At 39.3% G+C, this 26,756-nt stretch overlaps 1 protein-coding gene and 1 long non-coding RNA gene across 2 annotated transcripts in view; one reads left to right on the forward strand and one right to left on the reverse strand.

Moving 5' to 3' along the window:
• The window catches only part of LOC103181334 (protein diaphanous homolog 1-like), a 924,060-nt gene that overhangs the window by 364,224 nt on the left and 533,080 nt on the right, over nt 1-26,756 (forward strand). The gene's annotated exons all lie outside the window — the stretch shown is intronic.
• LOC103181308 lies at nt 11,092-23,129 on the reverse strand. The gene is made up of 3 exons (XR_488195.1): nt 22,813-23,129; nt 22,351-22,415; nt 11,092-11,326 (listed from the first exon to the last, which is right to left on the reverse strand). It is a non-coding gene; the product is annotated as an uncharacterized LOC103181308 (long non-coding RNA).

Here is a 26,756-nt window from a genome sequence, read left to right on the forward strand (position 1 = left end):
GCTTGTTCAGGTGGATGTTAAAGATCCCATGACATTATTCGGAAAGAGAAGCAAGTTTCTCTCCGTGTCCTGGCCAACAATCCCTCATTCACTTCATGGCTATTTGTAGGATATTGCTCTGTGCAAATTGGCTGCTGAATTTGCCTACAAAATAAACTGTCACTCCACCTCACACAGCATGGATATGTGAAGTGAATTGAGACATAATCCTGAAGGTAAGGTGCTGAATTAAATATAGAGATTATTATTTATTATGATGATGATAATGATGGTGCGCATCTGCTCTCTGATCCAAATCCAATCTCACGTCGCTCACAATTCTCAGAAAGAGGAAGTGTCTCGTTCCACAAACCTGGGATATTCAGACTGAGGATTTAGAGGTTGAAAGTTCAATGGTCTTACATTTTACCATGAAATAAAACAATTACCGGAACCACAACATCTCAGAATTGGAGTTGGCTGCAGCATAAAGGATTATTGTTCATTCTCTTCCACCGAAATATCATTTTGTAACTAGGCCTAGCTCCAGAAATGTACTCAAGTATCTGAAGTAGACAATAGAGGGTTAACCAATTGTAAGTGTAGCGGTGCAATAGAGCTGTGGGGAAGTATTCGTATCACTAACAAATTTATTGACATAAGTGCCATTGCACATTTCAACAAGTCTATGATGGCAGAAATCTTCAAAACAACTAATTATACATTAAAAGCAGAGCTAAAAAAAGCCTTCCAGGGATACAAAACTTCAAAGGCTGGCAGCTCTTCTGAGGATCTTGGTGACCTTTGATCTAGGTCCATGTTTAAGATGACGGATGTAATTCTGGGTGCAACATATGAGATCCTACATGGAAACTCTGTTGACTGCCTGCATCAAAACATACACACGATCAGTGTGGTTAAAGGATTTAGAGATGCAAACATTTTTCAAGTAAGCTATTAAATCCTTTTTTTTAACAACTTAATTCTGCTCCAACTCCAAGTGTGATCCAAAATTTATGAATTCTGATTTTTGTTGTGTTGTATAATTTCAAAGTGACAGCATCCCTTTATTTTACATTAGTCAAGGCTGCGGTTCAATTCCATCCGTACACAGGAATTTCTTTAAAGATATGCTGATGCAAAAATGTTCCATGCGATTTCTTTAACTAATTTGTTACACTGAATGGGTTTCTCAGCTTTGAAGAACTCTGTGAAGCTCTCTTATTATCATACCCAATTTAGGATGCAAAGAAGGTTTCAGCATCAAGTAGGATCACAAGAGAAATTGAGGGTACAAACAGAATTCTAAATCGGATGAATACAAGACCAAGGGAAAATCCTCCACTGTAAGAAGATAAAATAAAATGTTGAGAGAGTGGGGAGTTGGGAGATGTTGCAGAGAGAAAAATAGAATAACATGGAAAAAGAACTAAAGGTTTATCTCAAAGGGCAAAGCTGTGGGCTACCCACATGCTGATGTATTCAAGCAGCTATTTAGCTCTTTATACTTTGTCTGTGTCCGAAAAGGTTTCAATGTGATTACATCTGAATTTCAAGTTACACTTAGGTGGTGGTGGGCAGGAGTGGGGGGCTGGGGGGTGTGGTCATTCGAGAATAAGATATTGAACACGTTAATTTGTAAAATAAAATGGAACAAATAATCCTGAGATGCGTATGAAACAGTATGGCACATGGAATTCTACGATAGCCTAATATAAAACAGCAGAGTAATGAACGGGTTTGACTGCAGGCACAGTTTTCTGCCGTGCAAGGTACAAAAATTCTTCTCAATATTTCATTTGGACTCCTTAGTGGAATCGGAGATCTCTTAAACTGAAGGACAATCCTGAATCCGCGGGAATCTCTTTACTCACCACTTCTGAGATCCTCTCCTCGTTGAAGGACATAAATCATTTTATAAGTTTGCAGTTCTCTGTATATCAACAGGTGGCTGCACGCTTTGTTTTTGTTCTCTCTTTCGTGAATTCGTCGAATTTATTTTGCCCACAATTGTTTTTTTTTTCAAATTGCAATTTCCAATGGGATTCCTTGATAAGTCCCAGATGGGGATGGTAATCAAAAGGACATCAGGCTGATGTGGGGGAACTTGGCTCCAGATGTAGATCTTGTTGAGATAATAATATAAGAATCTTTGCAATTGATATAGTTTTATCGCGTCGTTAAGATGTCTCCAAGGGCTTTACAGAATTTTTGTAAAGTGAATTGACTCTATTTTGGGGGTGGAAACACGGTAGCCAATTGCGCACAGCATTGCGCTAGAACAGAACAAGTAGCAAAGGGTAGGACTTTAGTGCAACACTTAGCCTCAGTTCCTGGAAGCAGGCTTTCCATTGATCGATTGCAGCATTGCAGTCTGTGCGTTCATTCTTAGCACAATTTATTATTATTTTTACAAGTTGCTGTAAACCAATTCGGAATTTCAGTGATCCTATATCCATAAATAATGTATCTGCTCTGTTCATTTCTTTGGTTTTTGGAGAGGGATTTACTCCTTCCCCCCTAGCTTTAATTCAGACTAGCTGTGCATGTTGATGCTTTGCAACCAAAGAATCCAATGTAGAATGTAGGTTGACACACAGACAGACATTTTGTCTTTATACTCAGCTGGGAGGACTCTTATGGGAAGAGTTGTTTTGGGAGGACTCCTTTAATATATTCTCTCTCACAGTACCTCTCTCACTATCTCAGTCTCTCTCGCTCAGACTCTCTCTCTGTCTATCCCGCATGGGAGGTCTCCAGATCTCACGAAAACCAGAAAAAAGGCCATATATTTGTTGCAGAATATAGACGTATCTCTCTGAATGGTGTGTGCTTTTCTTTGTCGCTACATAGTTAGAGAATATGAAGCATACCTCATTTTGGGGGCATAATTAAAGCATTTTTTAATATAGCTCATCAGATAGGAGACCCCCCCCAAACAAATATGCCCATGATACTGTCAGATGCAAGACCTTTCCGATGAAGTATAAATCAAGTCTCTATGTCAATTGGTTATTGTGTGGGATACACAGACAGACAGACACTTTGTCTTTATTAGTATAGATAAGTTCACCCAGTTTGTAAATTCCCATTTGGTTCTGACTCATCCTATGATGCGCAGCTTGAGCAATCGATCAGTAGAAAATTCAAGAGACTCACTTTATTTTTTAATGTCAATGCCATTTTCCTTCAAACATTATAGAACATTTACTTCTTAAATTAAGCCGCCCGGCGTGAAAGGCGCAAGATAAATCCTTGTTGTTGTTATTAATTTGATTCACCATCATAATAGTTTTATCATGATTATATTTAAAAAAATAAAATCCTAAATGGCTTGGTGTGTTTTGAAGTTTTGAATAAATGTGAAAAATCCATTTTGAATGTGAAAGCCTGGCTCTAAAAACTAACTGTTGCCTGCCAATACAGAGGAAAAGGTTTCAGAGAAGAATTGAAGCATTTCCTTACTAAATTGCACTGAAGACTATGAATTCTTTAAATATATATATTTAAAGCTCTGTAATGAATTATAGCTATGTAATGAAGAACCACTAAAACCACGAGACACCCATAACAATGTTAGGGTGGTTATTCCCCTCAGTAGTTCCTACTATCTGTGTTCAAATGCATTAAACCAAACAATGATGCTGCATCAATATTCGACCACTGAGCAGTAAATTCTTTCTGCATACAGTAGTATGGCTCACATAGGAACATTTTTGAATTGAAAATAACCAGATGCCCGCAGGAGAAAATTGTCCTATTTAGATTGAAAATGCATTTCTCCTTCCGTTATGAAACACTGGTGATAGCGATACTTAATCATAAAAAAAACAACAACAAAGTTGTGTCCATGGTGCAAAAGTACGCTTGATATTGACTGAATTATTTTTTAATGCGCAGTTTCACAAAACACCCAGCTTCTTTCAGATGTTTTTTTTCTTTTCAGTTCAGTCAGAAAGTTGTGGTGTGTTTGAAAATTAGTACTCTTGAGGTTCCTTTCAGCTCCTTTTCTTTTTAGCTGTGTTTTGCTTGCCAATTATAGGTGGAAAACCTGCATGTATTGGAATATGTTGCCTGCAGGAGGGATGCTTTACAATTGCGAGAAATTGGTGGAAATATCAAGGAAATCCTGTAGAGGGTCAGTTTACCACACCTCCTCCCTTCTTTTGTAAGACTCTTTGATAAACCAGAATTTCTCCATCAAAACGATGGCTACCCCATGAGAAGGGAACCATATGAAACGCATTTTTGGAACAATCAAATTTCCTCCAAGGCGCCCTTTCTAAATATCTTTGTTGTGTGTTCATTCGTCTTGCCAAAGGAAAAAAGGCCAGTGTGTTGAGATCGAATAGTCAAAATATGTTAATATTTTGGAGGCGCAAGCACCAGATCAAGCCTTCTCAGGATAAGCAAGGAATGTGATAATTTTGTCAGTGCTAATTCATATTCATAAACATTAAAAGAAACTGTTTGATATAAAAAAGATAAAATTGAAATATGTGCCAATAAAATGATTTGTAAAAGGTACATTTTTTAATTAAATTTGGCAACTATTGTTTACTAAGCAATATGTTCATATAAATGACTTCAAATACATTTTTCTTAAGTGCTTCCTAGCCTCATTTATTGTAGTAATGGACATTGCACTAATGTATTGGAGAACTTAGTCTACACAAATTGACACAGAACTAAGCAAGGAAGCAGCAGATTTTAACATGTATTTGTTATTTAACATTTATATAGAATTTAATATCAACGCCGAATAAAACCCAAGGAGAGTTTAGGACAATTTATTTGCACAAAGAGAGGTATCAGGGCATGGAATATGACGTTTGAAGCAGAATCCATAAAAGCTTTTAAAAGGGAATTAGAAAAATATTTGAAGAGGTGAATTTTTGAAAGTTAGGGGAAGCTGAGAGGGGGGTGTGAGACAAATCAATAGCTCTTTAGAGACACGCGATGAGCCAAAAACCTACTCCTGTACTGTAAATTTTTATGATCCTTCATTCTACGGTCTGTCAGACAGAATCAGTTTAGTTATTGCCATTTCAGTAATGTTTGGAATGCAAAATGTACATCATTTATTTACTGGATTTTGAAACGCTCAATTTGTCATGTAAAGCATTACAAGTTAGAGGCTTGAAGGAGTTTAGGGATGGGGCAGGGCAGTCGGATTGAAAGTAAACTTGCTCTGAGCTCATGCAGACCCATGAGGCTGAACAACCTCCCTCTGCTTTGTAAATATCTATGATTCTATGAATCTTAGAGGAACAGTATACATAAGGAGATAACTGCAACATGTTAAACCCACTAGGGGAATGAGCACTTTTGTGCATATATATTTTAAAAATATTTTTCATAAAACATCACATTTTCTATTTGTTTCCTCTATGCTGAAGCTGACCGAGTTTCCAAACCATTCTGCCCAGTATCTGTTTTTTTTTGGTCAACCAGCGCCTGTCAGATGTGAAAACTTATCGCCAAGTTTAAGAGTATCCAAACCCAGGTTGAGAGTTACAGGTATGTATACCACCTACTTTCACTGTATCTGGAATGGAGTGTGCACTCTCTCCTCAGAGGGATGCACATGGCTTGTCCAATTCCCATATTAGTCACAGGTTGGCAAGGCATAATGTGCGGTGAGGTACTGCTGGAGTTTAACCAGCGAAAACCAGTTGGTAGCTTACTACTGAGAGCACTGTCTAACAAACATCCTGCTGCTTGTCCAGTGAAGACAACTCTCTGCATGAAAGCTTTTTCTTGCAAAGTTACCAGGCGATGAAAGGGAGGAATCACTCTCCCCAATTTGTGTAATGGATGGATTGCTGACTGGATGAAGTCAGAAGAGCTTCTCCTCAGGTTTCCCCATAAGCATCAATAGTTAGTGAATGATAGAAATGTGCACCGAATCCAGTGCCTACAATGTCTGTATCTCTGTCTATTTGCATGAAGTGTGTGTGGGAGTGAGAGCACGTCTCTCTCTATGCCTCTTCAACAATTTGTATGTGTGTACTGTTAAGTACTATGTATCCTCTCTCTCTCTATGCCTATACTTGAGTGAGTGCATGTGTCCCTTTCTGTAACCCATTATTTAGAAGGATCAGATCTCTCCACCGGCCACTGCTTGGGAACAATCACAAATCTGGTAACCATGTATAACAAAATCTTTTCATCAACATCACAGCCTGACTTTAATTCTGCATGAAAGCTCAGATGCAGATAGTCTGTGTACTGTTGTGCAGCACTCCATGTATTCACATCTGGATGGAATGAAGCCAAAGTACACTTCTGTGATGTGATGAACCACACCAATCAGTCCCACTATTTTAATAGGTGAGATTTTCCCATCTTCTGGTGTGCTTATTTGTCATAATCTCTATTGCATTAGAACATTTATTAATACGAATAATAACCAGAGGAAGGAAGGATGCAAACTGAGCATTTCCTCTGGTACATAATCTATCTAGGTAGAGGGGCAATGCAGCATGTACTAATATTACTAGTGATATTAAGGAATAAATGGAATAAAGAAAAGTAAATACTTATTTCTGAGTTGGGGGAATAATACACCCCAATACCAGTGTTAGCTCTTGGCAGCTTTTGATCAATATAGTAATTATAGTTAGTGATAACATGATGCAATTTTCCCCCAGCCCCTGCCCCCATATTTTGAAAATAAAAACAAAGTGTTTTTGGAGACTTGTCCAGTTGAGGATATTATAGTACAGCCCTGTTATAAAGTGCTTCACTTAAGCTTACATTTGCTTATAATGTGGTTGCACTGTGGACATTGTTTACTGTGAATGTGTGAAGCCAGTCGGCCAGCTTCCATTGCACTCGTTGGCTTTTTGCGCTAAGGTCACCAAATGGTCTCCAACCTCACTTCCTGCTTTGCTATACATCCGGAAAATAGGAAACAAAGCTGGAAAAGATCTGATGGTCTGAAAGGCCATTTTGATTTGCCAACGACAATGTCATTTTCTGCATTGCTCATGCGCAGAAACCAGGAAGTGATGCAGACGGTGATCCAATAAACGAAAGTCAACCAGTTTTCGTTTAGGGGAGGAAATCAACCAGCATGCAGGAAGTGAGTCAATCGTGCTCATTTACAGTAAAACCTGCTATCACACTTCATTTTCATACAGATTGTGATTTTATGGATCCGAAACCTTGTGTTTCAATAAAGCTCCACTGTATTCCTTTTCCCATCTTTTAAGTATTGGTTGAACACCTTGGCTGCACCACAGAAGATGGTTGTTGGACTGAAGCTCTACAGCAGCTATCACGGCAACCATTAATATCCTTTTTATGTTCTGTACCAGCTAAATGTTAAATCTTAGCACAGTTCAGCAACCTATTCTGAAATCATTTTTTAAAAATGCTGTGTGTAACAGCGGACAATAACTTTAGCTCTTTAATGTAGTAATATTTCCAGCGTGTTCATAAAGACTTTCTGCAATAAATGATTCCATTGTATAAATCATCGTAAGCAGCCATATAATCCTGCCATGAATGAAATTAAAATCAAACCAAGTGAGTGGAGAATAAAAATAATTCTCAATAGATATGTCTGCAGAAATGCCCCTGATACTATGCCACCATTTCTTCTGCTGTTTCTATGGTGATTTGGGCACACCTTTGTACATATCATCAAATGTTATCTGCAACCAAATTTGTTTCAGTTTGCAGTGCTGTGCAATAATCATTTCTGGAGTCTTGACTAATTAAATGCTGCAGTCTGATATTGTGTCTGCATGTTTTCTTCTGGCAAATTCTGTTCAGTTAATAGGTTTCTCTGTTCCTGCGTGTTTCAAAGAGCTGTCTGCAGATACTTTGCTGAGTACAGTTGGCTGTTATTAGAAATTTTGGGAGACAGGCTGTGCAAAGCAGAGATGCAGTGTCACACCTCTCTAGTTCCCCTTTTACAGTTAGTGAAAAAGCCCCCCAAGGACTTAATCATTGAAAGGTTATGTTACTGGCATTAAATTAAACAGGATGCTCTTTAACCACAGATCTCCGCTAATGTATTAGCGGCTGCCCACTGATGGATGTAAACCTTTCACACAAGTAGCAATATAAGTAAACTGGGTGGGCTTGCTAATAAATATGGGATATTGTGTTAAAGATGAGCAATTCAAATTAACTCACACTTGAAATTCTAAGCATTGGGCAGTGCAAATCTAACTTCAGTTAATAAAAGGATGTTAGCAAACAGCAGGAGGCCAGCAAAATCTCCTCAGACTTGATTTGAATTAACACCCTTTCTCCTGTGTCACTAATATGTTATTTAAGGTGTCATCTCAGATGGCAGCATTCTCACCTCCGAGGTAGATATTTGTGCCCCATATCAGGACTTTTAGTTTATAATTTTGGCTGACTTTCCAATACAGTGCTGAGCAAACATTGTAGTGTCGGTGGTCTTGTCCTTCAGATGAGACTTGAAACAAAGGTCTGCTCTGCCTCTTCAAGGGAACATTTACAGATCCCGTGCACTATTTGAAAAGAGAAAATAATTTTCCACAGTGTCCTTAGCAATAATCCCCAGATAAAATAACATTGATCATTCTGTTTGTGGGACATTGCTGTGCGCAAATTGGCTGCCATAGCTTACCTTAAGGAGAGAAGTACTGTGGAGATATTGCCTGATCTCAAAGATAAACAAATCAAAACTTCGAATATTCCTCCATTCATAGGTCTATTATTGAACTCTGACCTTCTTTCCAATGAAGGCAACATTCAGCCGTGTTGGCAACATCAGTGACACAGAAAACAAAAGTCTTCATCTTTTCTGATCACAAATAGCCTTGTATCATTTAATACTGTTTTAGAATAGATACTTATACAGATCGTTCTGAGGAATTAATTAACCCCAAGTTATTAATAATTGATGCTCAACTTTTATTTGGCATATATACATATGTGGTTTTGGGTGCTTTCTGGGGGGGTGGGTGGGGGAAGGTCTATGGGTTGATCACTCATCTTGTCTTCTTGAGATCTTAGAATTTCAAATCCATGCATTGGTCTCATTGTCTGAGTCATATTGCTCAGGTCTACGTGACTTCCTTAGTGCTACATAACTTAAGCCACCTTAATTCCTGATTATGTTCTCTTTTTATTTCCTAGCGGTTACCATTTCAACTCCTTATTTTCTCTCCTGATAATTTGGAGCAAAATGTTCTAGAATCATCCTGTTTGCTTTTCTATGAACCCTCTCCAGGTCTTTAATCCCTTTAAAAGGTCAAATGGTTTCTTTATATTAGAGTCCATTGCATTTTTGTTGGCCCACTTTTTAATATCACAGATCCTCTTCATTGCTATTTTTTCTCCCCAAATTATTCACATAGCCACTTATCTGGTTGCTAGGAAGTTATTATTATTAACAATGATAATCCTTGCATTTGATATCACACCTAATCAAGTTGTTGAAATGTCTCAAAGTTCTTCACAGGATTTTACTGTGAAGTGTCGTGACAATGTATTTGCCGGTTCAGGTAAATATGGAAGATCCCTTGGCATTATTGGAAAAGAAGGGACTTTCTCCAGATATCCTGGCCAACAATCCCCCCAAATGAAATTAGTCATTCACTTTTTTGCGGGTATTGCTTTGAGCAAATTGGTTGCCATGGTTGCCTACAAATAATAATATTATAGTAATAAAATAATAATGCTTACATTTGCTGTAGTGTCTTTCACAAACCAGTCTGATATCATTTACATATCTTTCCTGCAATTGATAAAAGGGAATTTGAATCTGAATATTTCTTTCCCATCGACCAGTGTTCTCAGCTGTATTGTTTCCGAAAACTAGATGGTGAAAATGTAGCATTAAAATTTAAATATAAAACATGTGAAAGCTGCGGCTTTATAAATAAGTGTAATGACAGGTCTTGACAGGTAGGGCTAAAGAATATGCATTACAGCTGCAATTCTTCAAATTCTTTGACTAAAATTACCATTAAATATTCAAAACAAAGCCAACAATTAGATTAACTTCACATTATGGTGAAAATTGCAACATGCTAAATTGGTATCAGCATATGAATGAATAGGTTTCTGCCTGAGTTTACAAAACCACTGAAAGCTGTAAGTGGCCCAAACATCGTGACAAAGTGAGTGGAAATGGGGGGATGAGAAGGAGGAGATCACACCTCTTTTGATGGTCAATAGATCGGCATTTTCTGCGATGTGACAGTTATCACGTCACATGATGCAATCTTCAGTACATTCTTTAAAGTGTGTGTTAAAAATTGCAAGACTATTTTAGTTTTTCCAGAACAGATGCTACTGTCACAGTATCTTAGACCCAGCAAGAGAAACTCCCATTTGTTGTCTAAATGTTCGGCTGATTTTATTGCCCTTTCATCTGAAGAGCATTGTTTAAGATTCTTCCAGGAAATCCAAGTATAAGATAGGGGCTAGGGGATCGAAGAGCAAATTTAAGAGGAACTACTTCACACACAGAGTGACAAATTCTCGTCCTCGCCTTCAAAGCCCTCCATGGCATCTGCCCCTCCTACCTCTCCCACTTGCTAACCCCTTATCAACCTGTCTGTTCCCTCTGCTTAGTAGGCTCCGAGCTGCTCCATGACCCCGGCCCACCCCACCATTGGCAATCGAGCCTTGAGGCTCTCTGTTCCAACCCTCTAGAACTCCATGCCACATTCCCTTTGCTTCGCTCCCTCCCTTGCCTCCTTCAAGGCATGCCTAAAGACCCTCCTGTTCGCCACTGAGATTGTGAAATTCTGCCTGAGCAGTAGTTGAATCAGATAGCATAGATGCATTCAAGACCAAGCTAGATAAACACGAGAGGGAAGGGAAGCAAATAGAGGGTTTGGGAGGGAGTAAGGACCCCACTTCCTAACTCCACTTAAACTATTGTATAACTCTATAAGGTCCCCTCTGAGACATCTCCTTTCAAGAATGAAGAACCCTAGCTTGTCTTTTTTAAATAAGAGTCAGATTAATATCTGATTAAGAATGGAATTTAAGGTTGATGGCATAAGGACAGAACTAGGTGATTAAATGCTTTGTGGTTGGAACCATGCATGAGTCATCTGTGGAGCACAATTGGTTGGAGTTGAAGAGTATGAACTGTAAAATGAAATTAATACTCTGGAGTTTTGCTTGATTTATTAATTCAAGGAGTTAGACGACATTTCACAGAGCTGTGCTTCTTTGGGTCCTTACGTGTGGTTGCATCACTCGGAGATTCAATCAATTGGTCAGATGGCAAATTGTACATGGTCTGTGCAGGCAAACAGGTTTGTTGAGGTAAAAGTACTTTTCTCAATTCAGATTTGCATCCATTTAAGATTTGGTAGTGAAAGCGAAACATCATCTTCCAGATCTGCAGGAGCAGAGAAATACTTAACATTTAAAAACAGCTCAGTTTAAAAAGCTTGAAGCAGTTAATTAATGAATACTAATGCATTTAATCAAAATCATTCTTATTTGCATAAGGATGGTTCTGTTCTGTCTGCAGTGTGGGTCGCAGTAAAAAGGAATATTTTTTAACCACAACCTCCCATCTGTTCCCCCGACTTTTAAACTGACTCATACATGGGTATGTGCCTTGATACAAGGGATAGCAAAGCTACATTTCTGAGCTGAAAACATCTGTTGAAAAGGATTGTGGCAGAGGCCAGCCATTATTTAAAGGATCCCAATAGGAGGCTGCAGTTTCTCATTTTCTGATTTTAGCGTCTTTTAGTGCCAGTTTAAAGAGGCATTTCCCCTCTTCTTGCCCCCAATATTTATTAAGCTTATGCAGGGATATAGCAGTTGGGGGGGAGGGTGGGTGGGAGGAATAATCCAAACAGGAAAATAGTTGAAAGCATTAACAGTTGCCATGAAGTACTCAAGGGATGAACATTTAGGTATCAATTATCAAGATATCCCTCAGATCAATATGGAGCACTTTGGGTGAATAAGGACTACTGCAGGGCAAAGCAGGTATGAAGATAATAGAAAAAAACAGTAATCCTTACAGAAGAAGAAACTGAACAGTAGCAGCAAAGGTGGTCAAGGACATGATGAATGCAGATAGCATATGTCCAAAGGAATAGAGTATGAAAGTAGGGAAGTCATTCTAAATTTATATAAAGCCCTGTTGTAAACCACATTTCTATTGCGGGTCCAGTCGCCATATTACAGGAAGGGTATTGTAGCATTCGAAAGAGTATTGCGCAGATTTACACAGATGTTACCAGGGATGGGAAGACTCAGTTATCAACAACAATTTACATTTTTATTGCGCTTTTCACATCGGGAAGCTGTCTCCAAACGCTTCACACATCTGACTGGGCACTTGATCTGGGGCACGGAGGGAAGATGATGAAAACATTCAGGTCACTGTACGTTATATCCTGTGAAGCACTTTGTGATGCCTCAACAATGTGATACATCAAATCAAGAATTATTTTATTATTAATTATTTTGACAGAAAACTACAATAAATAAAACCATCTGTGCTCCCATGAGGAAAGGTGGTACTTTTTTTAAGTGAAAAAATAATTGTAACATTTGTGGAACTGGAGCATATATTTAATGTGTATTTATGCTGCATGTTTGGCAGCAAACAGTTACCATTCATTCTGTGAATATAGCACAGGAATCGACACTAGCGATGCACACTGCACATAGTACGTATGCTCACGACGTGCATAAAGTAATGTCAGAAGTGATTTGACACGGTGGTAATTGGCCATTTATTAAAATTTTGCTTATATCACGGTGAAACACTGCAAGCATTGCAAGACGTCCCAATGAAGGGAGCTATATAACAATAAACAGCAATAACAAATTACATGGAGATAGTCCCTTTCACATTGGAAGGATGTCCCAAGGCGCTGGGCAGTTAAGGGTTTGCACCCAAGCTGGGAGTGGAATTCAGAGGGGTGCAGGTTAGGGGAGGTGGAGATGGGAGTGTGGCCGAAGGTACAATCAAAACAAAAGGTCTTGAGACTGGCCTTGAAGGAGGGAAGGGGCGAGATAGAAGGATTCGGGGATAGAGTTCCAGAGGGTGGGGACAGAAAAGCTGAAGGCACGATTTCCATTGGTAAGGTAGGGGACATGGAGCAAGCCATTCCCCACTGAATGGAGGGAGAGGGAAGATTGGTATGATAGAGGGAAGGTTGGTATATAACATTGGAAGCAGTCAGGCGCGCTGTAAAGAAGTTTCCCTGTATCCATTGCAAACTTTACAAGAATATTAAAACTTTGTGGAATCCGCAGAGAGAAGCTGGCATTCTAATAATAATAATAATAATCCTTGCATTTGATATAGTGCTTTTCACGTCGGGAGGACGTCCCAAAGAGCTTCACAGAACACTGTAAAGTGAATTGACTGTATATTTGTGGGCGAACGCGGCAGCCAATTGCGCACAGCAATGTTTGCAGGCTATCTTTGCAGGCTATCTTTAAGATTTCACTCTGTTGGTAAGCTTGAACGGCAAACTTATCAGTTATAGTAACAGGATAAATGGCTACATTGGTTTTGGCGTACAACAACAACAAAATTACATTTATAGAGCGCCTTTCACATCGGGAGGACGTCCCAAAGCACTGGTGTATTGTTGGTGTACCAATAATAATATAATAATATTCCTTGTATTTGATATGACTTCTATGTAATTTTCTGAGGCAAATAGTTTGGCTTTAATAATCGTCTTTAATGTTCATTATTAAAATAAACATCATTTTCAAAGAAATTTTATGTCCAATACTATTATAACTAATTCACATGATTTAAGTATAATTTAAGCAACACGTCCGCATATATAGTCAATTCACTTTACAATATATTCTGCAAAGCGCTTTGAGATGTCTCAAAGATGGGCTAACAACGACAACAACTTGGATTTATATAGCGTCTCAGCGCTTCACAGTAACGGATCCCGGGGCCGAGCCAGGGGGAGGGGAAAGAAGGTGACCAAAGGCACGGTCGATAAGAAAGGTCTTCAGCCAAGACCTGAAAATAGGGAGAGAAGAGGCTCGGGGCATAGTGGCTGAAGGCACGGCCGCCGAGGGTGGAGCGGAGGATTCGGGGGACAAGGAGGAGGCCAGACCCGGTGGAGCGAAGGCAACGGGCACTGTTGTGAGGAGAGAGGAGGTCAGAGAGTAGGGGTTGCAAAGGAGTCAAGGGATTTGAAGACAAGAGTGAGGATCTTGAAGTCAATTATCTCTGGGACAGGCAGCCAGTGCAGTCTGGCAAGGACTGGGATAATCGGGGAGCGGAGTTTGGTGCGGGTAAGAATGCAGATATTAAGCTGTATCAAATGCAAGGAATATTATATTATTATAAGATTAGGTTAGAATCTCATCTGAAGGACGCACCTTCAACAAATTAGCGCTCCCCCAGCACTGCGCAAAGATTGGAGCAGACGAAGACTTGAACCTGTAATCGTATGGCCAGCTTTGTGTCAAGCTGTACCTTTACCCACTGGAGTGTGAGGGAGCTAAAGACATATGTTTAAAGGTTCAGTGAGAACGGGCTGCTGAAAAACATTTTTCTTTTGCATTTCCAGCACAATTCTTATATTATTTTTCTGGACACATTCATTATAATTACCTATTTGAAGGAGCATCTTTATTCTGGCAGGGAGATACTGTGATATGTTGCATTGATTTGCGCCTGCAATGATTTCTAGCATTTCTTTTGAACGTGGCTGAAATCAACAAGTTTATTGCTTCAGTATAATCCCCCACTTGTACTCTATTGTGAATCACAAAATTGAGTTGAGCATCATGTAGTTACTTGTGAATAACTGTTGAACAGGTATCTGCTACAGAAACAAAGTTCAGAAAGTGCATGATTATTATCAGGAATACGCAAATGGGTTTATTCCATTTATTGCATCAATGTAGTGCTGGGTTCTGACAAAGAATGATAATTGAGCTCAAAAGACATCCTGGCTAAATAAATACAATTCAGAAGGATGTCTGTTCAGAATTATTGTTTTCAATTTCATCTAGGATAGCTCCAGCATTCTGAGTCTTTGCAAACTCCAAAACCATACAAAGACAAAGTTAACAACAACGACTTGCATTTACAATGTGTAAGCACCCTTCATGCAGGATAGCATCTCGGAGACTAGAATGGATTGTGAATAGACTCACCGTTTAGATCATTGTGATAAATATCTATGTTCCCTCACCATTAGACCAATGTGTAACATAGCTATACCATGTTTCTTATGGGATTAAGAAACTAATAATGCTTCACGTGTATGTCTCCACTGTATGAGTTCGTAACTCACTAAATGTTTCATATTGAAGCAGCATATTCATTTATATTGGATAAACTTCATCTCCTCATGACCAGGCCTAATTGAGTCACCGCGAGAAGTAATTGCAAATTGATGCTCATCCCCCAGTCACTTACCATTATGGTGGAGAATGAATTCCATAGCAATCCAAACGTGTTAGCTTGGCTCAGTGGTGGCACTCTCACCTCTGAGTCAGAAGGTTATGGGTTCAGGTCCCACATCCGGACTTCAACTCACATAGTCTGAGCTGACACTCTAATGCAATGCTGGGTGCGGGGAGGTATATTGCATTGTCGGAGGTGCCATCCTTCAGATGAGATGCCGAGGTCCTGTCGGCTTGTTCATGTGGATGTTAAAGACCTCATAGCAATATTCAAAAAGAGAAGGGAATTTCTCCCAGTGTCCTGGCCAATTATTCCCCAAATAAAAATTGGTCAAGCATTTCGTGGCTGTTTGGGGGACATTGCTGGGTGCAATTGTGCTGCCGTGTTCGCCTCCAAATACAGAGACATTCCATTTCACATTAAATCCTGTGAAGCGTTTTGAGATGTTCTCCCAACGTGATAAGCTACTGTACCAAATGGAAGGATTTTCTTTTGTTCCCTTTAATTTTTGAACCACAACGTTTATTCATACGTGACATGCGAATAAGCTATTTAGGTTCTTGCCCCTTATCAGCAGATGAGTTTCTCTAGGCTGACATACCAATGATATATGGCTGGAGCACTGCATCATTCTTTGGGGTAATGATGAATTGAGCTTCCATCTCCTTGTATTGGTGACTGAAGTGAATATTAAAGATTGCATTGTATTCTTTTATAGAAGACTGGAGAATTATCCTGTATTTCTGGTTGATGTCTTCCTCATCCAAACTCATCAAAAGCAGACCTATTTTTCTCCTTCGTCTCATGGCTGTGCAGGGAATGTTGCTGGTGCAGATGAGCTGTCACGTTTGCAGATATAACAGTCACCACACTTCAAAGTGACTCACAGTATGAAGTGCTGAGAGAAATTTTACTATGTCAAGCACTTTCTACTGAATCTCAAAAGAGAAAAGGTTGCAATACTTGTAAAGGATGCAGGGAATATTCCAACCTATGTAATCCTGAGAGAAACAAGCTAAAGGTTTCTGATTGAGGCAGCAAGCCAGTTGTACAGAAAATAAAATGGTTAATTTTTTTTGATAAAAATATCCATCTCGAGAAATCCAAGATTATATAACGATTTAACGTAATGAGATTTTAGATGCTTAATATCTATGTATTTCAAATTGAAGATATACATTATTGAATGAGTTTTCTAAATCGAACACAATTTGATTTTAGTAAAGAGATTTGTACGTCTATTTGCAAAATCAAATTAAAAAAAACATTTCATTTGATGCTGTGCCTTATCATGCCAACGTTCTCAAACCTCTTCATAGAGTCTATCCTACACTGCTCTTTAGAAGTAGCAATCAATATCTTAAAACTCCTGCCTTGTGAATTACTTTGAACTGCAGTGACTGGTGCGTAGACAAAGACGCAGTGTACTGCCAAGTTACATACAATAATAGGAATCTACAGTGAAATCCGCACCGGCTCCCAGAGCTGGTGGAATTATTATTGAGTTGTAGTTTGGGTCTGTATAGTTGTAGCTTGGCATTTGCTGTGCAATCTGCAGGAGTGATGGCTAGGGCTAGCTTGCAATTTTCTTATTGACTCAAAGGAGAATTTTGCATTGTAAAAAAAGTGCTTACTTAGTGGTAGTTCTTGGTGATTTGAGTCAACGTTGCTGCATGCTATTCAGGTATCTCTAAGTTTCTATTTATAAGTGCAAGTGTAAAGTACATGGGATAATTAGGATACTCAATGACAAGGCAATGAGTTCAGAACTCATCCCACGAGAGAAAGGAATGAATAACTTACAAGTGGGGCAAATGCATGTGGGTTTGTCTATGTCCTTTTTAAAGAGTTCTGTACATTCTGTACTCAACTACTTGCCGTTAAGTATTCCCTTTCCATTACAAATGTGGTGTGAATTACAATAAGAGGAAAAAAAAATTATGAGACGCTTCCCAGTAATGCACAATGTCACAGCATGGTTGCAAATTAGAACCATTGCCTGACAACACTGATTCCAACTGTTAGTGTTGGAGACAGTGCAGAAAGGAGGCTGTGCAAAAGGGAGAGAGGGTGAATGAATTGTAAGCTAGTTCATTTTCTGAGTAGTTATTTAAATCTCTCAGCACCAGTTTCACAGTACTCAGACAAAAACCTGAAGAATAGAATAAACAACTGACACTTATGGTATCAATATAAGTATGGCATGTCCATGAGGGTGGAGGGGAGATAGGCGAAAATAATTCTGTTAGGAAATTTCTTTTCCAGCCTATGCACTCTGGGCAAGAATTATTCCCACTCATTTCATGTTTGCCCTGCAAGCCTGAGTTCCTAGCAAGCAGATAATGCACTCAAGGGCAGGTATGCAGTTTTAGTTGGTTGAACTCCAGTAGTGTCTCAATGCAAACTCCGGGGTTCTCAAGCCTTGGCCCTTACACTCTCTGGAATTCGATTTGCAAGTGTGGGCATTCTCTCCAGAGAAAGAGAGAGAGAAAGTGTGTATTCCTTTCAAGACACAGGAAAATGTCTATGTGTCAATGACATATATTTGCCCTAGCATCTCCCTACTTCTCTGACCTGCATGTACCACATTCCTCTGCCACCCACCTTTATTCTGCTAACACAGGTCTGCTGACCTCCCCATGCCTACACCAATGACCCGTGCCTTCAGCCTCAACTCTGGAACACCCTACCTCAATCCATCCACCTCACTCCCTCTTTATCTCATTAACTCCCACTGTAACTCCCATGACTGTTTGTGAGACACTGCTGTGCGCAATCGGCTGCTGCTTTTGCGCATAAAATATAGTCAATTCACTTTACGATATATTCTGTGAAGCACTTTGAGATGTCTCGAAGACATGGTAAGGCACCTGTGGTCACCTCTCCCTTCTCCCTTGCACAGGTCCAACCCCACTGCAATATGCTATCCTTGTGAAGGGTGCTATATAAATGAAAATTGCTGTTGTTGTTGTGTACAGGGACACTCTCAGTCTGGCTTGGATAATCTAAAGCAGAATGATACATTTCTGCATGTTGTAGACACCCAGCTGACTAAAAATAATCAGTCTGTGCCATCGTAATTGTGCAGGATGTAATGCCTTATTTCATTTATAAAAGCTGATGCATGCTTTATTCCTTAAATGTTTTATTCCAGCTTAATATTCTGGTTATTGAAGATCGAAGTTAAAATCTTAAGGGCTGGTATGGCACAAGCAAATGTCGATTTTTAGCAAACTTTGGAATTTGGTCGCCTGATGTTTTGTGTTGATGAGAATTGAATTTTCTCAGAGTTGCTATGTGGCCTCACTAATGGAGACACTCTCCCCACTTCGGTTACTTCTCAAATTGCCAATTAAAAAAAAATCTTTACTGCACCGTTGAGTCACAGGGAAAGAAATTTAGCCTTGTGACAAATTATTAAAATGGACTATTTTTGTAGCATTAAATAAGGCTGCTCTGTGGACACGGTGGAGGAAATTTCTCCCAGTCTATACTTCAAAAAAATCACAAGGTGTTTGGATAAACAATGCCTTTGTTCTGTTTGATCCCATCTTTGCACAATACCAACACAAACATCTCCCCATTGCAGCTTCAAGCTGTTTCTTAAATATATTCAGTGTACTGACATCAACCACTCTTCCTGTTGATTTGTTTCAGTTCATCACGATGCTCTGTGTAAAGAAACACTTCTTGGTATCTGCCCAGGACTTGCAATTCACAACAAATGTTTGTTGATTTCTTTAATTTGCAGATTTTTAGCAGTGGTATAATCACTGTGCTGGCTTAGAGTAAAACTGCATGAACATCTAGAAGAATAAAGGCAACATATTATGATGCACTTTTTAAATAAAAGACCAAAGAACCCTCTTCATCCAAATCAATTTTGTAATCTTGTGGTGTCCTTCCCCCACCACTGTACCACACACTCATCTCCCATGTCGGTAGAGCAATCGTTGGTTCTGCTCTGTATAGTTGAGGGCAGCTGCAATATGAAAGAAATTTGGAATTTCTCCCGTGTCAGCTGTAAACATGCCAATCTCCAGGTTGATGGTGTGATTGCATTCAATTTAAATGTTATTGGTCTGCTGCCTTGCTTTTATTTAAAAAAATAAGGATTTAGTAGGTTTCATGCATAGACTAGTTAAGTCACACATATATATTGATTGCACAAACAGAACACTGGCACCATTAACCACAATGGGGGTTTATGACATTCGAGAGGTATTGCACTGTAGCTTGAATGGAAAATTATGCTCAGTGAAAGAACAATGACTCGACAGTAAATTAGTTTTTTTGGTGAATGCTTGTTTGAACAAATTAGTTTAAACTCTGAGTTCCACAATAGCAGTCAAGTCTGCTGTACGACAAAGAATTGAATGGAAAGCAAATGGTATATTCTTCTAAGTTTTTGTGATGTTAATTCAGACAATGTTTTTAAAAATTTACACGAGTTATAAATGAAAAACAATGCCATGATAGTATGCTTCACAGTTTTCAGATAAAGTAACAAACCTTACCTGCTGTAAACATTAGTGCATGCCTAACGTAATGCTGCTTATATATTCTCAGGTCTGCTAATTAATATTTGTTGGGTTACTGAACTTTTTTAAAATATTTATAGCACACCCTGGTGAGTCATTCATTATCCTTTTTTATTAAAGCAAGAGATACTTCCCGAGGACAAGATGGTGGCGGTATTAGCAAATCCTATTATCATCATCGCAATTTAGCCTTTATTGTCCTCCTATATCATAAGATTGTTCTGGTTGGAAGAAGGCTTTTCAACCCATCTGATCTCAGCCCTCCAGAACACTCACCCTATCGCTCCCCCTGTCACCCCCCCCCCTCACCACTCCCCCCATCATTGCATCAAGCTGATTTTCAATAGAGTCCAGTTTCCTGGCCTCGAACACCTTTCCTAGCAATCTGTTCCATTGTTGTTTACCCTCTGCTTAAAGAAAAACTTCCTGGTATCTGTCCTGCAATTGCCCTTTATACTTCTGAACTTTACATCTTTTTGTTCCACTGTCTTGATGCATCCTGAAATATCAATCTGTGCTTACTTTTGAAACCCATTTAAAATCTTGTACACGTCTATGAGGTTTTTTTTATCTTCTCTCAAAACTGAAGAGTCTTGTCTAATTGTTGCTCATTGCTCATTCCTCCAACATTGGAGATAACCCTTGTTGCTCTCCTTTGTACCCCGTATCAGGTCTGGGCAGCCACTGTTTGTTGCGGTGACCAGAATTGTCTGAGGTTTTCAAGGTGTGGTCTGACCAGAGCACTGTACAGCCCGAGGATGACACCTGTGGATCTAAACCCAACCAATTTATCAATATAGCCCCGCATTCTGTTTGCCTTGTTTATTGCTGCCTCACATTGTCTTGACATAGTGCGCGACAAGTCAACGAAAACCCCTTGATTTCTTTCAGCTTCCCCCTTTGGGAAATGCAATCCCATAATGGGGTACTTATGTTTCCTATTCTTGGATTCTGTATTTATCAGTATTAAGCTTCATTTGTCAGTTATCAGCCCATTTGAATTCCATATCTAGCTCTCTTTTAGGACCTTTGCTTTCTCCTCTTATCCCACTGTTCCCCCCTGCCTAACTTGGTAGAAAGTGAAACTGGAAAGGTTTGTGAAGGGAGAAAAGTGAAATTTCTAATGCAACGAGTCAATGAAATGCATTATCTCTACCATAATAGTTTATGACACAGGAGATCTATCGGTCGTGTGGCAATATGATGCCTGATATGGCAGTGTTTAACGTGAGCTTGTGTAGAAAGCTGTAATCAAGCCAGCCTGAAAACAAATGGTGCTGCCATAATGCAACTTTAAGAATAATCAAGACAGTTTCAATACGAGCTGGGCTGTTTCCTTTAGAACTCACACACCGAGAATGCTGGTTGCCTTATGAGTTGATCTCCCAGAAAAAGCTCTGAGTCGAAGCAGTTTTTAAAAAGAAACCTGCATTTGTCCTGATCAAAGAATTGTACTGTGTACGAGCTATATTTTAGCTTGCATTCCTGGTCATGCACATTTATCTCACACAAATATGAACGGAACCAGAATGTAAGTTTGTTCGGGATTGCTTTCAACATCTGAATACCCGTGCATTTGGATGACATGTAGCCATATTGAAATGTGCGAGGGAAAAAGTCAAAGGAAGTTAAGTGAAGTAATAATGAAATGCAATGCAAATGGTAAACACTGGTGAGGGTTGTTGGCTGAGTGGACAAGGTTGGCTGGTATACAGAGTAGCTCATTTTGAGTACAGGGTTATTGTAATTACATGGATGAAAGATGTTTTGGCAGATGGACCAGATACTGGTAGAATTGCTGCATTGTTAATCCAAGTAATGGCAGATCTCAACAGACCCCGGCATATGATATTGCAACAGTTCTTAAGCACAAAGTTCATTCATTATCCAAGAATACTTGGCATTTGCCATTAGCAGTTATTCTGTTGTTATAGTCACATCCCAGGCAGATGTTTAATGCAAGTAAAATGCTTAATGAATGGAAAACTAGATGTAATAATATTACTTTGATTACAAGCAGAATTAACAAGAGGCAAAGTGATATTGAGTTAGCACATCATTCTTTTACCTATGGGATTCTGATGGTATAAATCTGTTTTGAATGAAAAGGTTCGGATATGAAATAAATTTCACCCACAAATACAGTTATGCCTCTTTGCGGTGCAGTATACCCTGTCCGACGTGAAAGGCGCTATAAAATGTAATTTTGTTGTTATTGTTGTTGAAGGCCTATGAGATGCCATGGCAAGGTAATACGGTATTATATCAAATGTGAGGATTCTTATTATTTACTATTATTAAAGCGCTTTGGGATGTCCTCCCGATATGAAAGGCGCTCTATCAATTTGATTTTGTTGTTGTTGTTGATAAGTAATTAATATTGAGTAATTCATAGGTGTGAATTCAGAGTAAAATAAACTCGTAATCTAAATCTGATTAGTGATAAATTAAAAATCTTACATGGAGGCAGTGGAACTGTAACTGCACTTTTGATGCTTTCATCCAGTTTCTGTGTGGTTTTCATTCTGTACACATGAAGAAAAAAGGTTTGTGCGTGGGTATGATTGTCCCACCATCACTAAATTTACAGACCTTTATCAGTAACCTTATACTGGAGAATCCTTTTCTAAACCTGTACCACCGAATATTACCGCTGTCAAAGCATTGCTCCCCAAAACCAAAACAAACTCTAAACACGCAAGAAAATCAATAATGATCAGATATCAGTTTCAATAAGAAACAAAATCCAGTGAACTGCAGCGAACGAAGACCTACATGTTTTACAGATAGCAGATTCTGAGAGATAGAGCCCCATACAGAGTTCAGGCTACGCGCTGGGCCAATAGAAAAATGCAGCTGCAATTTTTCCACGGTATCTGCTATAAACACCCTCCTCCACTACATCGTCCCTCTGCTACCAACCCATAACACTCCAGTGTGCTTGGCTCCGAGCCTCTACAAGTTGCTGCCGGCTGTTTACTCAACGCCGATACTGTGGGAGGAGGAGCTCCAGACGCGCAGTGCGGCGCGAGCGGGAAATGGGCTTCGTTCACCCCGAGGCCCTGCTGTTGATATTGTCTGTGTGTCTCTCTCTCTACTCTGTATGTGTGTGTCTCTGTGTGAGTGTGTGTTTGTGATGTGTGCGACTGTGGGTGGGTGTGTCTCTCTCCTGTGTATATGTATTTATATGTGTGCCTTTCTCTCAGTGCCTGTGAGTATGTGTCTCTCTCTGTGTCTGTGTTCAGTGGCGGCCCCGAGAGGCAGGAGATGGTGACTTCCGAGAGTAAACACACTGGATTAAAATGTACCCCTCAGTAGCAGTAATCAACTCCCAGCACTTTTCCGCAAACTTTCTCAAATTTCCCTGCAATTTTTGGCAATTATTTCCGCAATTTTCTATTGAACCTGGTTATGCATCAGGCTCAATAGGGAATGAGGCTCAAGTGTAAGGTTTAGCCAATAAATTTTTGCTTACAACAAAATAGAATATTCTTACACCACAAAGGGCTTGATATTATCAGTGAGGCTAAGAGCTGAAGAAACTCACTGCTGGAATCTCACTTCAAGTTGGAAATAACAGCTAAAACTCCGGGCCCCATGAATGATATTCTGTTCTACGAATAAAGCCGCTAGGCTGTTGTTAGCATTCTGAATATGTTTTCTGGTCTGAATTCCTTGGAGTCCGATTTTAGATTTGTACAGAGAAGTTGGTGCCAATATTCACTGTTCTGCATTAAGCATAGATGGTGATTATTTTACACGCTTTAGTACCTCTGCTTGAAGTGTACTATTTCCAAAATAATTGGGCTGCTGGCATGGTTCCTTGCAGCATCAGAGAGCAATGGACATTCACAATGAAGGCAAGACCAATATTATTTCTTCATGGCTGGCATTGTGACTGGTGCCTTGTGACAGAAAAAAGAAAATATCTTAAATAATGCAGGGAGTCGAGTAACTCTGAAGTGTCCTTGAATTTTCATGACTTTGCCCTTTGCAAAATGCCTGTGCTCCAAGCCTCTAAATGTGTATGCAGATACAAAGAATTCACATTTTATAGCACCTGAGGTGCTTTCCAGTAATTAATGTCAAGTACGTTTTGCAGGTCAATGGGATACCCATCCATGTCTAGGTCCCACAAACAATCATGAAGTCAATGAGCAATTATTCTGGAGGATTGTTGCCCAAGACATTTTCAGATATATGAATTCTACCGCATGGAAACAGGCCGTTTGGCCCAACTAGTCCATGCCAGTGTTTATACTTCACATGAGTCAAAATAGTCCCATGAGGATATTCTGATACCACAAAGGGCCTGATATTTTTTCAGTGAGGCTAAGAGAAACTCACGTCTAATACCCACTGAGCCAGAGGTGAGAGTATTGCTAACAGAGCTGCACTGATGTAAATGATAATCCTTACATTCTATATTGTGCCTTATCACATTATTGAGATGCCTCAAAAGTTCTTCAAGGGATTACTGTTAAATATAGTGACTGTATATTCTTATGGGCAAATGAGTCAACCAGTTTACCACAGCTATGTCCCGCAAACAGTCATGAAATAAATTTTTATTTGGGGCACTGTTGGCCACGACACTGAGAGAAACTCCCTTCTCTTTTTGAATTTGCCACGGGATCTTTAACATCCACTTGAACAGGCAGAGTGGACCTCGGGTTAAGGTTTCATCCGAAGGATGCCTAAATGGCTGAATAAATAATAATTAAAAAAAATTGGAAGGAAATAATGATGGTAAATTAACAGTACTGGAGTTGAGCTTCTGTATGCTATACACACATACTATTGTTTTTCTCCTGCTAAGAAAGACGATGGAAGCCGATTTGGCCAAATAGATAAAAGCAGATGTATTTTGCTATTAAGAAGTGCATTTAGTGGTTAAATTAAATCCACCAGATCAACGAGGTGCAAAAAAAAATTTGTGTGTTGATTTACTGTGTGACGTCATTAGGAGGAGGCATTAAAAGAGCATTACTTTAATGCTCATCATGAAGTAAAGGCATTACACGAACTTCTGATTAGCCAAATTGTCAGGTTGCACTAGTGAATGGCATCTATCATGAGAAGTAAATTTGAAAGGAAAATAATGTCTGTGTGTGGGCGGGGGTGCAAGGGGGGGAAATTAGCTTAAGTTTCTTATCTGAAGGAAGTCCGCATTGATTTTTACTGCAAGCAAATGTTAGGACCGAACAGCTTTTTTAATAAATATTGTAAAATATTTCTGCAATACTATAAATGACTGAACAGATAAAGGAAGAGGCAGGAAATAAATGCTTGTGTTAAACTTGACACAAAAGTTAACAGGGTCACTAACTATTATTGTCCCGGTCACTGATCGCCTGTGCCAGAATTAAAGCCATGAGCTTCAATCTGCTTATTGCCCTTTTGTTAAACTCGTTGGGGATGTGGTAATGCAATGTGATTATTAACAACAATGGTAAATAATATCATACCACTGAAATTTCTGGTCCTAAACAATATGTACAGTCAATTCACTTTATAATATTCTGGGAAGGGCTTTGAGACGTCTCGAAAATGTGATAAGGCACTATATCAAATGCAAGGATTATTATTAATATTGAATTACCGACTGCTTTGCGGTTTGAGCACAGTGATTAGGTTTTGAATCGACTTTGGTCCCAAAGATTTCCTTGGGCCCGTTTTGCTGTTTGTGAGTGCTGAAGGTGGCCTCTCTTGACTTACTCACAAAGTAACACCAAAACTCAGATTTAGTCATTTCCTTATTGGCGCTCAAAAATGATCCACTTAAAGATGAAATTCAGTGCCCAGGGCTTTTCAGTCTGGTTCGGGCGCTATTATTGTTCAGACGTTGGCGGGATGGGAAGGGAGATATTTCAGAATATAATTTAAACCTTGTTCTTTAAATAAGGAATGACGTGTTGAGGAATACTGTAATTTTGACACCAGTATGATTATCATTGCTATCTACTCCCCTCAGGCTTTCTCTGTCAAATTAAGATAATCTGTGTATTTGATATTCCACAGCCACAATTTGTTTTCCCATGGAGTGAACTGAACATGAGCTGAATTTCTGTCATATATAAATTGTTCTTGACCTGCTAGATTTTCCTCTTCTTCTTCCCATCCGAGGATTGAGTATAAGATACAAGAAAGTGAACGGTTTGAAGGGCCATGGGATAAGGTAGGGCAAATGGGACTGGATGGTCATCAGTGGTCGGACCTTAGGCTTTTCTGCTCCCAGCCTTTTTCAAAGCCTATCTCAAGACCTTCCTTGTTTGACAATGCCTCTGGTCATTCTCCCACCTCCAACCTGCTTGACTCCACCCTTTGCCCTCCACCCACCCCTTGACTCGAATCCCCAACTGGATGCAAACCCTTCACTGTCCAATGCCTTAGAATATCTTCCCAATGTAAAAGGTGCTATACAAATGCAATTTATTGTTCTGAGATCCGTTGCAAACTCAGTGGTCTCCTCCTGCATTGTATCTATGATTTTATAATGTACCCTGTAAATGGCATCAGTGAAAAAAATGCTGAAATTCATCGGGTCTGTAATTGAATTTTTAAATGAAACTTAAGCTAGGAATTAACTCTGTCTCTCCTAATGGGTCCCCACTCTTCAATCAGTGCAGCTCCAGGACTGCCTATGCTCCAGTGTGTTTGTGTCTCAAATTCATCAGGGTTCTGTAATCGGTTAACAATGGTATTTTATTAAACACTGCCCTTTCATCTACGATTCCTGTTCAAATTCAACCAAGTCTGATAGGATGACAAAAAAATTTCTGTGGGCCATTGAGCCCTAAGCAAAGTCAATTTGAACAGTTTGAACCCAAACTTTAGTCAAGTGTGCAAAGAATTACTCAAAATTC

The sequence above is a fragment of the Callorhinchus milii genome, unplaced genomic scaffold (assembly GCF_018977255.1).
Source record: "Callorhinchus milii isolate IMCB2004 unplaced genomic scaffold, IMCB_Cmil_1.0 Scaffold1, whole genome shotgun sequence".
NCBI lineage: Eukaryota > Metazoa > Chordata > Chondrichthyes > Chimaeriformes > Callorhinchidae > Callorhinchus > Callorhinchus milii.